General features: G+C 39.7%; 1 protein-coding gene across 1 annotated transcript in view; it reads left to right on the plus strand.

The window, feature by feature from the left end:
• Positions 1-1,459: 1,459 nt before the first annotated feature.
• The window catches only part of fhdc1 (FH2 domain containing 1), a 31,420-nt gene continuing 19,988 nt past the window's right edge, over positions 1,460-12,891 (plus strand). Inside the window, exon 1 of the mRNA XM_051385222.1 lies at positions 1,460-1,681. The gene's annotated coding sequence lies outside the window, so the exon portion shown is untranslated. The remainder of the gene's footprint in view (positions 1,682-12,891) is intronic.

A 12,891-nucleotide genomic window follows, 5' to 3' on the forward strand; every position in this document is an offset into this window, starting at 1 on the left:
TGTTGACATATGCATTCAAATTGACTTGTGTTTACACAAGTCCAGGTGCTTTTAGGTTCCCCTTCAGGTTTTTATAATCATAAACCCACCGCACCCACAGGTATACATTTGACAGGATCTGGTTAATCCTCAGAAAAGCCTCAAGGAAGTTGATCACAGCCTCTGTGTCGTGTTTTATCTCCGTGGCTCTTCAGAACACTGCGCTAAACAAATAGATTTGCTTTAATAGCAGTATAGTTTAATGTTCTTCAATGGAAAGGTAAGGTACACTGCAGCTTTTGTGTCAAAGGTATGTGGCTCGATTTATTGTGAACCATTTTCCTGTGAGGTCTTATCATTGCCTAGAGGAAAAGCCTTATTGGTGGGTAAAAGTACAACATTCAAGCAGTGATCAACAGTTTAATCACCAGTGCAAAAGAAAATAGCTAATGTGTGCATTTTTCCAGTCAACCTTCATCAGTCATCTCTTGATCAGGTGCGTTCACACTTATTATGAACAAGTTGTGGAGGATGTTTTCAGTCTATAAAGCAGCAGGTAGAAAACTGTAGTAACTGAAATATCAGTAAAATTCCTGCATTCAGATTTTTCTTTTAAAAAAGTATTAGCAGTAAAATGTACTCAAGTATCAAAATCCAAAGTCTAAATGCAGTGTCTAAAAAGCATTATGGCATCAAGCTGAAACAAGGCTTTTCCTGAAAAGTTTGACTGTACAATCTGAATATGGTACAGCCGTCAGATGGTAGTCAAAGTACGATACTTCTCTCAGAAATGTAATGGAGTAAAAGTTTAAATTTGAGATAAAATATAGTATCTCAAAACCAGCAATGGAAGAAGTATCCAAACCCTTTACTTAAACATACTACAATGGTTATGAAACAGTTTAATACTTAAACTACTGAAATTACCAGTACCACAGTAAATGTACTCTATTACAATGCATTAAAAGTTTTCCCTAAGCAGAATTATACCAAAATGCACATTAAGTGTAATATGTATGCACTGTGCAAAATGGCCCCATTCATGTTCATGTTATAGCCTAGTATTATTTTACATTATTGGATTAATATTAAAGTTGCATTAATGCGGATTTGACTGTTGTAGTTGGTCAAGATAATTTGAACTACAGTCAGATAAGTGTGGTTGTGTAAAAAGTACAACATTTTGCTCTGAAAGGGGCAGAAGTGTAAAGTTGTATAATAAAAATACTCAGTTAAAGTACCTGAAATCCTTCATAATAACAGTAACATTGAGTAAACGTACTCAGATCCTTTCCACCCATCGCTCACACCTGCCTAAGTGTCGCCAACCTAGTCAGTTACACGAACCCACCTGAGCTCGTGTCACCGGCTGCAGCCTTGTGATTGCACCAGTGGTCACAAGCTGCGGGTGGCGCGCGCGCAGGGTTACACGTGAACGCGCCTGTTCCACCTGGCCCAATCACGTACGAGGAAGCTCACAACACCGCCTGTCTGCTGCTGCTGCTGCTGGCTGGCTGCTGCTGCTGGCTGGACCTCTCTGCACTGTTCGTGCTGCAGCCCGAGTAGGACAGCAGCGGCTCACCTGAGCGGCTGATAACCTGGAAACACACCAATAGATTTTCTCCTCTGAAAAGTATCGACCACTAACTTCAACGGCGTCGGAGCGCATTACGTGTCCCGACCAACCCCTCTCATCCCTCCGGTAAGTCAAGCAGGACGGTAACCGCCGCATCATGCTGTGTTGTGGATGTGAAATATGTAACGACCTATTGTAACTCTGCTGTGAGAAGTCATTGTGCCGTGAGAGTGGAGTCTGCATGTCTGTTTCATCCAAGCAGAGAGCGTTTAACCTTCATACTACTGTTTGTTTCCTCTTAAGGTGACAACAGAAGGTGTCCTGCACTGCAGTTAGGGTCCAAAATTACATCATAATGAAGATTTAGTGTAGTTTGAGGCCTGAATCTGTTGCTCTAGGTATGTTGGCAATGTAAACAGCGAGGGAACAGTAGCTTGGTCTCAGTGTTTTAAAGATTTGATTCAAGAACTTTGATTATATTGCCAGTAGAGAGCTCAAAATGTAACGTATTACACGATAAATGAACCCAAATGTGTAAAATAAGAAATCTTAACATTGTAATGTGAAGAGAGTAGTTGAGATACAGCCTATAGAGAACATTACCCCATTTTAATGTGGCTGTTTTTATATTGACAAACAGTAAAATACTCTTTAATATCAATCCCAGAGTACTTTTTATAGGCCCTGTAGTTCTAGTTGGATTAGTAATTTCATGTTGGCGTAAAACATTTATACACATAGTCGAGTATTTCTAGTTGTCATCAAAATTAATTAAAAAGTGTAATCACAGCCGGTCAAACAAGAACTTTGTCTAAATAAAACATTGATTTAATTCAGGAATTATGTGACCAAACAATAAGTAAACAAAACTTCCGATCTGTGCTACAGATGGATTTCCTTGATTTACATTTGTATTTCACTTTAAAGCAATTACTGGAGTAAGAAGCAGTGTTTAGTGGTTGTTGTGTGGATTCACTAACAGAACTTACTGCCCCATCCCCAGCCCTTTTTAGCTCAACATGTATGGCTTTATAACCCTGCCCCTGGTTGGTTTTGTTCTGCACCTCAGACCCCAGCTTCCTTGGCTTTTGTGCACTATTATACATGCTGAGATGAATTAGAGGGCAATCCATTCAAGTGTTGGGAACAATACCCCCGTGGAAAAAAAAGAGTTTCTCCCCGGGTCAGGTCAAGGGAGAGGGGCGGTGTCACCCCCCGGTTGCTGTGGAAGCCGAGAGTAACATGGAAAACTCAATTCTCTGACGTCATCCCCGAGGAGGAAGATGTTGGGGGGCTTGATTTATTTCTGTGGGAGCACGGAGGGGCTGAATAGTTGCTGCCAACTTGGGTCAACTCGAGTGGTCTTTATGGCCTGAAAATCTGTCCTTGTCTTATAAATTCAATTTTTAGTCTGCAGTGACGGACGGTTAAAAAATAAAAAAAACGTGACAAAAGAAGAAAGAAAAGAGGAAGAAAATTAAGGAGTCCATGGTTGCATGCCTTTCTCTTTAAGTCACACCCATGTTACCACCCAAGTCTCTCAGCTATAAACTGTCTAATAAAGAAAATAAACGGCAAAAACAAAACGTAGAAAAATACGAGGGAAGCTGTTTCTTTAAAAACCGACACACCTTTTCTGCCCCCAAAAAAGATTCAGGTCTAAAATAAAACACTGTTCTTCCACAGATGTTGTCTCAATGAATATTGTTTTGGGGGATTTCTGAACATTGCTCTGTGGCTGTTGTGTTGTGTTTTGCAAGAGTCTGTAATGTGATACGTGCCTGTAAGTAGTGTTTCCCAGGTATTAAAATGTATTCTAATGAAGCCTGCTGTGTCTCTGTCCCCTTGGGCAAACACTTTTCCCCACCGCCATGTAAACATGTTTGCATTCCCTCCATGTTTCCCTGCTGTTGTCTCTATGGTGACGTGTTTCCTCACCTTTTTATATGTCATAATAACTTGCGCTTTCCTCAGCATCTGTTGGTTTAAGCCGGTTGTTAAGCTGAGTTTTTTTACTCAGTCATGCAGTACGTGTGCTATTTATGCTCAATACACTGTGATTAATCTTTAAGCGTTCGCTGGTTTAGTGCCGCACAAGACTGTGAAAGCCAAGAGGTACAGCTGGATTTGCCTAAAGCTCATCTTGGCACCGGGCTCAGATTGCTGAAGCAACAACTGGAGAGCAGAGCTAAAGGTGATGCAGACACAGTGGTCTGCTGCAGGCCAGACACCGATCACCTGTTAACAAAAGAACAAACAGAGGAAGATTCAAAGCTGTGGTTTTGATCCGTAGCCCCGCAGATGGTGTACTCTGTCTCATCTCATTCCTCCTTCTTGTTGTTTCCTCGTCGGAGTGGGTTTTGTTTCACCTGGTTTACTTTTTCACTGTGTGTGTGTGTGTGTGTGTGGTGTCTTTGTATTTTTTATTAGTAGATTCAGTGTTTGTTGTGATCTGAAGTCTAATATACTTCTGGTAAAAGGCTCTCTGGAGTACGTTTGAAACTGCTGTGTCATTGTGTGGGATAGTGTTGTTTCATTCGAAGTGGGTCATGTGGATAAAAAGTAAATGTGCGTAAATGCTTCGTTTTGGTCTCCACCAACTCCTGATCTGGCTCGTCAGCAGCTAAATGCTTCACTGTTATCACCAGCTAGTTGCCAGTTTTGTTTGGTGTTAGGAGTGTGGTGCATAGTGGGTTTGTCAGAGCAGCTTTAAAAATATACAATGACTGGAGCCAACAGTTGGCGGTTTATAAGGTACACTTAGCAAAAACAAATGCAGTCTAATACAACAGTCCTGTAATAAGTCCTCCCTTCATGGTAGCTATAATGTTCTGTTTCTGTTGTACAGAGGTTTGATTCAACTTTATGATCATTTTGGAGGATGTAGTTTGTGGCCCTGCTCGTCTGTTTTGCATTATACCGACAGGTTTTTAATATTTAGTTTATCCTCACTGATATAAATGGTGTGGACAACTTGTTTGAGACACCTCTCAGTGCAGTTGTAATAAACTGGCAACTAACTTTAGATACTGGGGTATAGCAAAATGTCAGACAATTGACAAATTTATGCCATATCATGGTGTGTATCATCAAGTGCTGTAATGATTTCAATATCGCTAACCCTCATATTAATAATTAATAGTTTAATTGTTAACTTTCAAGCAACTTCAATCTCTTGACACCTGAATGTGTGGCAGGTGCGTTGGAGGTTCAATGCAGTTTAAATAAAAGTGAAAATCCTCCAGCACACTATCTCCCTACTGCTGGTAATTAAAAAGAATGAAAAGAATCTAAATAAATATACCAGCAGTAAACAAGACAAGTCTTTTTCTCCTTTTTTATTCAGGTTGTTAGTCTATAAAATGTAAGATTATGTTCTGATACGACGTGAACAGCGAATGTTTATAATATTTTAATAAATAGTTTAAATTATTAATCAATTAAATCAAAATTGTTCACTCAGCTGTCAGTCCAGTCAGTTAATCCTCTAATGGAAATGCTCGCTGAAGTAAGTTTGAGGTGAATGTGTGAAGATTTATTTATGTTTTGCATGGGATAGTATTATCCAGTATTGGCTTATGGTTCTAAATGATCAGCTGCTTACCAACAAAACTTAACAAGTGAGACATTCAAAACATTTTTTCTGCTTGGTCAGTTGTTAAGAGGATAAGCACAGAGTCCTTGTTTGTTTGAATCAGATTTAAAAGGGTTTACTGTTGGTTATATGATTAGATAAATTCCCTCTTCAGTTACAGGTTAGCTGACAGGTGTGATATAACATGTGTTACAGGTGAGATAGTCATTCATATTAGTCTTAGCTGAACCCGTCTGAAGCCTGTTTAAACAGTCATTGACACAGCAGGCGTGCATGCTCTGCAAACTGGCAGCTTTAATCTTTAAAATCTGAAAACCTCGTTTCAGACACAGACTGTTATTACCAGATTTATGCTAAGCCTGGGGGATGTGTTGTGTTGGGGGCTCCTGTATCTGCACTCAGTCTTTACAAAATCCTTCGTTCTCTGACTCTGCAGGTGTTGATTTGACAGTAGGAGGCACAGTGAAGTGACTGCAGAGTTACAAGACAGTTGGGAAGTTTTCGCAGCCAAGATGTGAATTTGTCTGAATATCTCCATTAGATTGTTCTGCAGGCGCTTCTTCAGCATGAAAGAAGAGTATTAATGATATGATGCTCGGTGATTTAGAGCTGATGTAAGCTATAATATGATTTGTGACAGTGTTGGCAATCCTTGTGTTCTGGCGCATTCCAGCTTTTAATTCCAATATGTCCCTTATCATTAATAATTTCCCCATACTGTCAACAGAAAGTAATGGTGCACTTGCACAGGATTCTTATGAGAAATGCCTAGTTAGACATAATTTCTGCCTCAGCAGTCTGCAGGCTATTGCACAGTGTTTCTCTGTGCAACAAAGATAATGAAAAAAGAGGGTTTTAATGGGATGTTTTTGGATAGATTTAAATGAAAGTTCTTTTATTAACTACGGCTGTTGGTAAAATAAATGAAGCATCAGTCGTAAAAGGCCAAAAAGAGGAACAAATTCACAGTTTTCCTTACAGAAACGTAACTTTTGAAAGACAAAATAACACCATCTTGCTTTTACTAATGAAAATGTTTAATTCATAATCAGTAAAACACAATTTCAATTCAGTACTCTTTTACTGCTGCAGCCTCACTTGGTCTGGTATGACTATATCATATGTAGGCTAATGATAGCTAAAATTATTAGCAAACCTTAAAGATCATTAAGATATCCCTTATAATGCACTTTCAGTGGAAGTGATGAGGGACAAAAATCTGTATCTGTGTGCAGATGTATTTGAAAGTTTATCTGAAGCGTCTATGAGGCGTCATCAGTCTGAATGAGACAAATGAGTTGGGTATCTTCCAAAAGTAACACTGTTTATGTTTCCCTGGACAGTGGTTCCCTGCTTGGCTGCCATGGATGGATAGAAACTAAAAGAAGGAAATATCAACTTGATTTGTCTAACTCAGATTGCTGAAGCCTCATATCTTCAGATAAACTTTTGAATACATGTCGCACAGAAGGAGGACTGTGGAGTCAATGTGTTCCCCATTACTTACACTGAAAGCGCTTTTTTTAAAAGATGATTTTTGGCCTTTTATTGCCTATTATTGTTGAATAGCAGCTCAAGAGAGACAGGTGACCTACCGGGGCGCCTCAGGAAGGGCTCTTTTAACGGCCAAAAGGAACAGTAGGAAAGATTACAGCAAGTAAAACCTATTTCAGTGTTCATATGGGTCAGACTTGATTTTGAATTTGCGACCCTATCCCTTAAAGATAAAATGAAGGTGCTTCTCCATTAAACTCTACTATAGCACTATCATTCCACCTCTACGGTGGGTATTAAATGCATATTCTCATGCCAGTTTTAGTGTATAACATATTATTGGTAATGTTCTTTTTAGAAATTGATAGCTCCGTCATTCCTTGGACAAGAAGGTCAGCCGGTAGACGATACAGTAACATGCAAGTCAGTTTCATGACTCATTAAAGAGGCCTCAAAGTGTAGCAGCAGAACACAATGCCATAATTATTTGATGTGATCATTAATCAGAACTTTAAATGCCCCAAATAACCCACTAAGTGTTTTGTGCTTTCTGGACTGTACTGCCTAACCCAGAAACCCACATTGCTGCCATAAGAACTCGTGTTTAAATCTCAGGTTCAGTCACACTGATGGCACAAGCTAACCACTGATACTTTTCACTAAATCTGAAAGTGAAGTTGCAGTTTCTACAAAGCTGATTAGAAAATACTCACTGCTGTCCATAACAATAATAAATTACCTACTGGATATCTTATTTGATTCACTTCATGGTGTAAAAATATGACACATGAATCCTCCAAATTACACCAAAAAAACAAGATAATTGGGGTTGTGAGGTTAATAATCAAGCTGCCTATAAAACTTTATGAATTAAAAAGACACTACTGTCACCTCCAGCTGACAGCTTTCCTCTCACACAATGGGACGTTGATGCAGCGAGAGATGGAAGGGAGATTGCAGTCTATTTATAGTAACGTTTGTGAATTGTGGGACAGTCAGGGACAGTTTTTAGGTGGATTTAATTGCCATGCTGAAGATCGAGCAGGACTTCATCGCTTTTTAATCAATTTAAGAGGACAGAGGGCTGCAGACTTTAAAAGATGCTGTTGGCAGGAGACTTTTTAAGGAATAGTTTCATGCTGCTTAACATCAGCAAAGTTGATGTCGGGTGGGTAAAATGAGAATATTACCCTGTTGATGACAAACAAGAAAGAGCATCCTCAGCTGACTTTTAGCACATAAACATGGGATGGAAATATCCAAATATTGCAGGCTTACTTTCACATGGCATGATATGCCATGAACTGTACCTTGGCCTCATTAGGAATTATATTCTTCACTCTAGACAAATAACACCATGTAATAATCTCCTTAAAACCGATTTTGCAGATTTGAGAGTGAAGTGAACTGTTGAGTTTTGTTCGAGCCACGTTAATCCTTCATGCAAGGCCTACTGTGTCACACATAGCTGTTTGTTATGGAGGTTGTTGGCCTGTACAGTACGTGCAGCAAACTGCTCAGCCCAAACTCTAGTTGAAGATGAACTAATTCTGCAACCTACATGTCACGCACAGCGCTGTTTTAATCAGTTTCCTCTTTGTTTCTGAATAATGGCTTCTGGCTTTTAACGTGGATTAAACTAGGGATGGTTAAGGGGGGGGGCCTGGGAGGAGCAGTGCCATAAACTCTGACAAACCTTTGAACAAAAGTTAGATAAGCAGACAGGTTGGAGTGAATAGAGGAAATAAAGGAGACTGCTCTGATGAGGATTATCTGATTTGACAGCTTGTGGACAGAGTACTGACATGTTCATTGATGCATTCGCTCATCCGGAGGCCAAATCTCGATCTCTTTTGTGTTGAGGGAGTAGGGCTGAAAGCTTGACTGTTTTAACTCAAGGATTCCTTCAAAGGTGATTATCAGATGAACTTAATCAACATTTTGCACCCCACATACAGACTTTGTAAAGAAAGCACTGGTTTTAATTTAAAAAAGGGGCTTGAATTAAAAAGTTTATAAAGGTCTTAAAGGTCCAGTGTGTAACATTTAGGAGGACCTATTGGCAGAAATTGATTATATACAGAAGGAGCAGGCCCTCGTCTACAGAGGCCATCATGTTGAACCACTATTGTTTCATGTTTTGTGTTTTTCGCTAGTTTCGTGGCCACCGTAGTTTCTCCTTCATGTTTGGTTGAGTCAAGGGGTTTCAGTTGGTTGCAATCTGCAACTTCACTGCTAGATGCCACTTAATCCTACACACTGGTCCTTAATATTATATTATATACATATTTTATCTAGCCAGTAGGCAGTAATGTAATGTTTAATTGGTTAATCCACTGGTTTTCAAACTGGGGTCCAGGGACCAACATGGGTCCTTGAGTGGGTTGTAGGGGGTCCGCAACAAAAGGAAGATTAGAATATTTTATTTTATATTGTATGTACATCACATTTTTTGGAAGTTGGAACAACAATACATTTGGCCATTTTTATTGATTGTAATTTATATTGATCCCAGGTTGATCATTGATTTATGAAGGCTTTATTATCTTGAAACCTAAAAATAAAAATATTACTCAAAGGGGATTCAGATCCTCAAATTGGGCGTCCGTACTCCTGGGAAATACTGACGGAAATTTTATATAAATGTATTAAAAACAGATAAATACAACTGTCACATACTACAAATGAGTGAACACAATATCAAGTTAATATGGGCTACCAGGTCAGGGACAAAAAAACAAGTCATGCATAGAGACACAATTTTCTAAAAACTATTTCAGTGACAATTTAGAAGCAATCACATTGACCAGGAGTACAAAGGTTTTGATTGACATAAATGACCCAAGAGTAAGCTCTGACAGTTTCAGATCCTTCTGTACATTATTGCATTATTCACTAAGCCAATTCACACAGGTGACTCGCCTCTGGGTCAGCACCACTGAGTGGCTGTCAGCAGTTTGGTTGGAAGATGGGCTACTTTATTCATGGCGGGCATGAATAATTTACTTTGTCAGGTTCTGCCAGGGTTCACTCAGAAAATACAGATATAACAGTACCAAGCGCTCAATCTTTGAAAATATTTGATAAATCCAGGATTTACTGACTAATAGGCTCATTGTCCACAGTGTTTCTCAACTGGACTACTTTTTCTGCTGTGTTCTGTTTGGGTGTTGTGGTGCATTACACAACCAGCAGCACAAGGTGATAAATGGCCTGTAGTTCATCAGATATTTGATATTTAGTTTGTAACTTAAGCACATTTTCTTTTGAAGAACACAAACTGCAAGAAGACCAAGTTATATGTAGGCATGAAACAGATTTTTACATAGAAGTGACATACACTTTATTTGACTAAGGTACATTTTGTCTGATGTTGACGCTGGAGGCTTAATGTGATTTATGTAACAGACCAGATTTATATGGCTTGAATACATTAGTGATCCTGCTGCAGTCTGTCACCTTCTGCTACATCTGAATGATCAACTGCAGTCCCCTCTGCTGTTGCCAAGAACCGCTGTACTGTAAACGTTGTCTCTGTTTGCTACATCACCTAAAAGGTGTCATTTCATATCCTCTGTGTGTGAAAGGAGAATTTTTGGCAACGGAGCCCGTTGTCTTTGGTATCTGGGCAGTAGTAGTCGGGGCAGTGTGTGTGTGTGTGTGTGTGTGTGTGTGTGTGTGTGTGTGTGTGTGTGTGTGTGTCTGTGTCTGTGTGTCTGTGTGTGTCTGTGTGTGTGTGTGTGTGTGTGTGTGTGTCTGTGTGTGTGTGTGTGTGTTACTGCTACGAATATGCTAAACCCTCAGTCTATTGTCCTCACCATTGTAAACAAGGACATGGAAATTTGAGAGATAAGCCAATGCTGTTGGAGAGAGTTCCCATGTGAACATGAAGTAAGAAAACGTAATAAGCTTCTGAACGATACAGAAACACACAATCTAAGTGGTAAAACACTGACAGTGTGTGCATATTTTCTTGTACAGTTATAGTTCAGTTATACTTTAATTAGATCAAACAGAATATCTGTTCAAAACCCTTTTTAAATTCTGATTCTGAAATGGAAAACCTTTGCAGATCCCCCATGGAAGCCAACAGGGCTTTGACATTTGTGGTAGTCGAAGCGGCACAGTCTCCAATGACAGGAGAAAGTAGTTTAAATAGTTTTAATTATCATTGGTTGACAGGACTGGCCTGCTAAAAACTGTCAATAAAGAGAAAAATTCAATAACAACAATTCTGATAATGGTTCAGCTCATTTATCCAGCCACAAAACTAAGAGTTACAGCCTCAGGGAAAGAAAATAATCAATAGATAAATTCATAATGATCAATAGCTGCAGCCCAAGACTGTAGACGGTTGTGTCACATTCATGACGAGTTCAAAAAAAATCTCAGTGTCGCTGAAATCCACCACTGTTTGTACAAGAGATCAAGGTGGTCAGAGGGATCAAAAACAAACAGGTCTGACAGCGACATCCCACTGAGCCACACGCAAAACTTGTCCCTGCTAACGAGCGTTCCCATGGCAATGATGATGGAGCAGGACTCGCCAAATTCCTTGTGAACGCACCCCTTTGCCCCTACGGTGTGAGTGAAAGACCTCGGCTCAGCGGGGTGTTCGCTGACCCTCAGGAAATTGAACTGGAAGTTAGCAACAGGGGATTATTATAACAGGCAGTGGCGCCTTGACCTTCAGCATTACCCATTTGTGTGTGAGAGTGGATTTTATTTGTTTTGGACTTGGTGGCTCCCCGGATGCTTGATGACAGTTACCTCCGGTTAAAATCCTTTTCAGCTTTGCAGGATGGCTTTTTTTTTTTATAGAACAAGAAAAGAAAAAACATCCAGCATGGAGGTCAGAGGTCTTATTATGTAACTAAAGATAAGTGGCCTTCAAAACAGCTTCAGTGCTCCTTGGCATATGTTCTCCATGTCTCTAGACCTCTAGTGGTGTGGTAAATAAACACCATTCTTACAAAACATTCCCTCATTTGATGCTTTTGGTTGCTTTTGTACTTGTGACCCCTTTAAAATGAAGCAAATGCCTACTTGGGACATTGCATACAGTTTGTCTAGGGGTTGTGACCAGTTCACCCTGAGTGGAAAAGAAAACTGTCATCCTGTTAATCAGCCCTTCAGATTATAGGTCTTTCAAAATGTTGGGCTTGATCCAGAACCTGAAATCAATGTGTGCTGACTAATTAAAAAAAAAAGTCCAAGGTAGACCTGAGAATAATAAGACTTGAACCATAATGAGGTTGAACCGAACAGCTCTTCTCATCTTTGTGAGTTAGTTGTTTGCCCAAACAGCTGTTTCCATTTGTTTTTTTACCTCCCTGTGTTCTCTTTTTTTATTAAACTTCTTCCTTATGTCAACACTTTGACGCAATATGTGATAACAGCTGACAACAACGTCCCTTCATCATATTGACAGTAGTGCTGCAACGGTTAATGGACCAGCTGATCAACAGAAAATGAGTCTGCAACAGTTTTAAGTAATACCATTTGTCAGCAAAAATGTCAGAAATTAATTGGTTTCAACTTCTCAAATGTTATTATTATCTGTTTTTCTAACTTCATCATAGTGAACTAGATATCTTTTGGTTTTTGGACGGGTTTTGGACAGAAAAAGGCCTTTGAAACTGTCACCTTCTCAACTTGTTGAGTCTTTTTAGACCAAACTCTGAATTTATTACTCAATAAAATAATCAGCATTCCTACGTGACTTACTGGGTCAAGACGGCAATACAAAGAGACCCTACTGAGGACCTAACTGGTCTGAATATAATTTAAACCTGAACCTGTCAGAACCTCTTCCTCTGATTTGTTTTGCAACCCCCTGCGAGTGGTCCCAACCCCACTGCCGTAGAAAACCATCTATACATTCATGTTAACGTTGACCTCTGTTGCCCTGGGCTGTGTTACTGATCAAAGACTAATGACTGTGGGTGGGGTATTCTTTGTCACTAATGAAGACCGATAGAAGCCCGGAAAGCCTTGGGGGTGACAACAGGTGGACCTTTTAGAGGACGCCCCACAATCTGTCTGTGTTCATTCATAGCAGCAGGTGGATGTGTGGAATCTGGAAACCATCTTTCTCTCCCTCAGGGCTCCTCTGTATAGTGTTACTGACAGGTGTGTTTCCTCCTCTGTAAATCATTTTATGTCAGTTACAGCCTTGTTGGTTGGTTTATTGTCCCCTCATGCAGTTTGAAATATTAAATGAATGTGAAATACCACAAATCGATCA

The sequence above is a fragment of the Dicentrarchus labrax genome, unplaced genomic scaffold (genome assembly GCF_905237075.1).
Source record: "Dicentrarchus labrax unplaced genomic scaffold, dlabrax2021, whole genome shotgun sequence".
Classification (NCBI taxonomy): Eukaryota; Metazoa; Chordata; class Actinopteri; family Moronidae; genus Dicentrarchus; species Dicentrarchus labrax.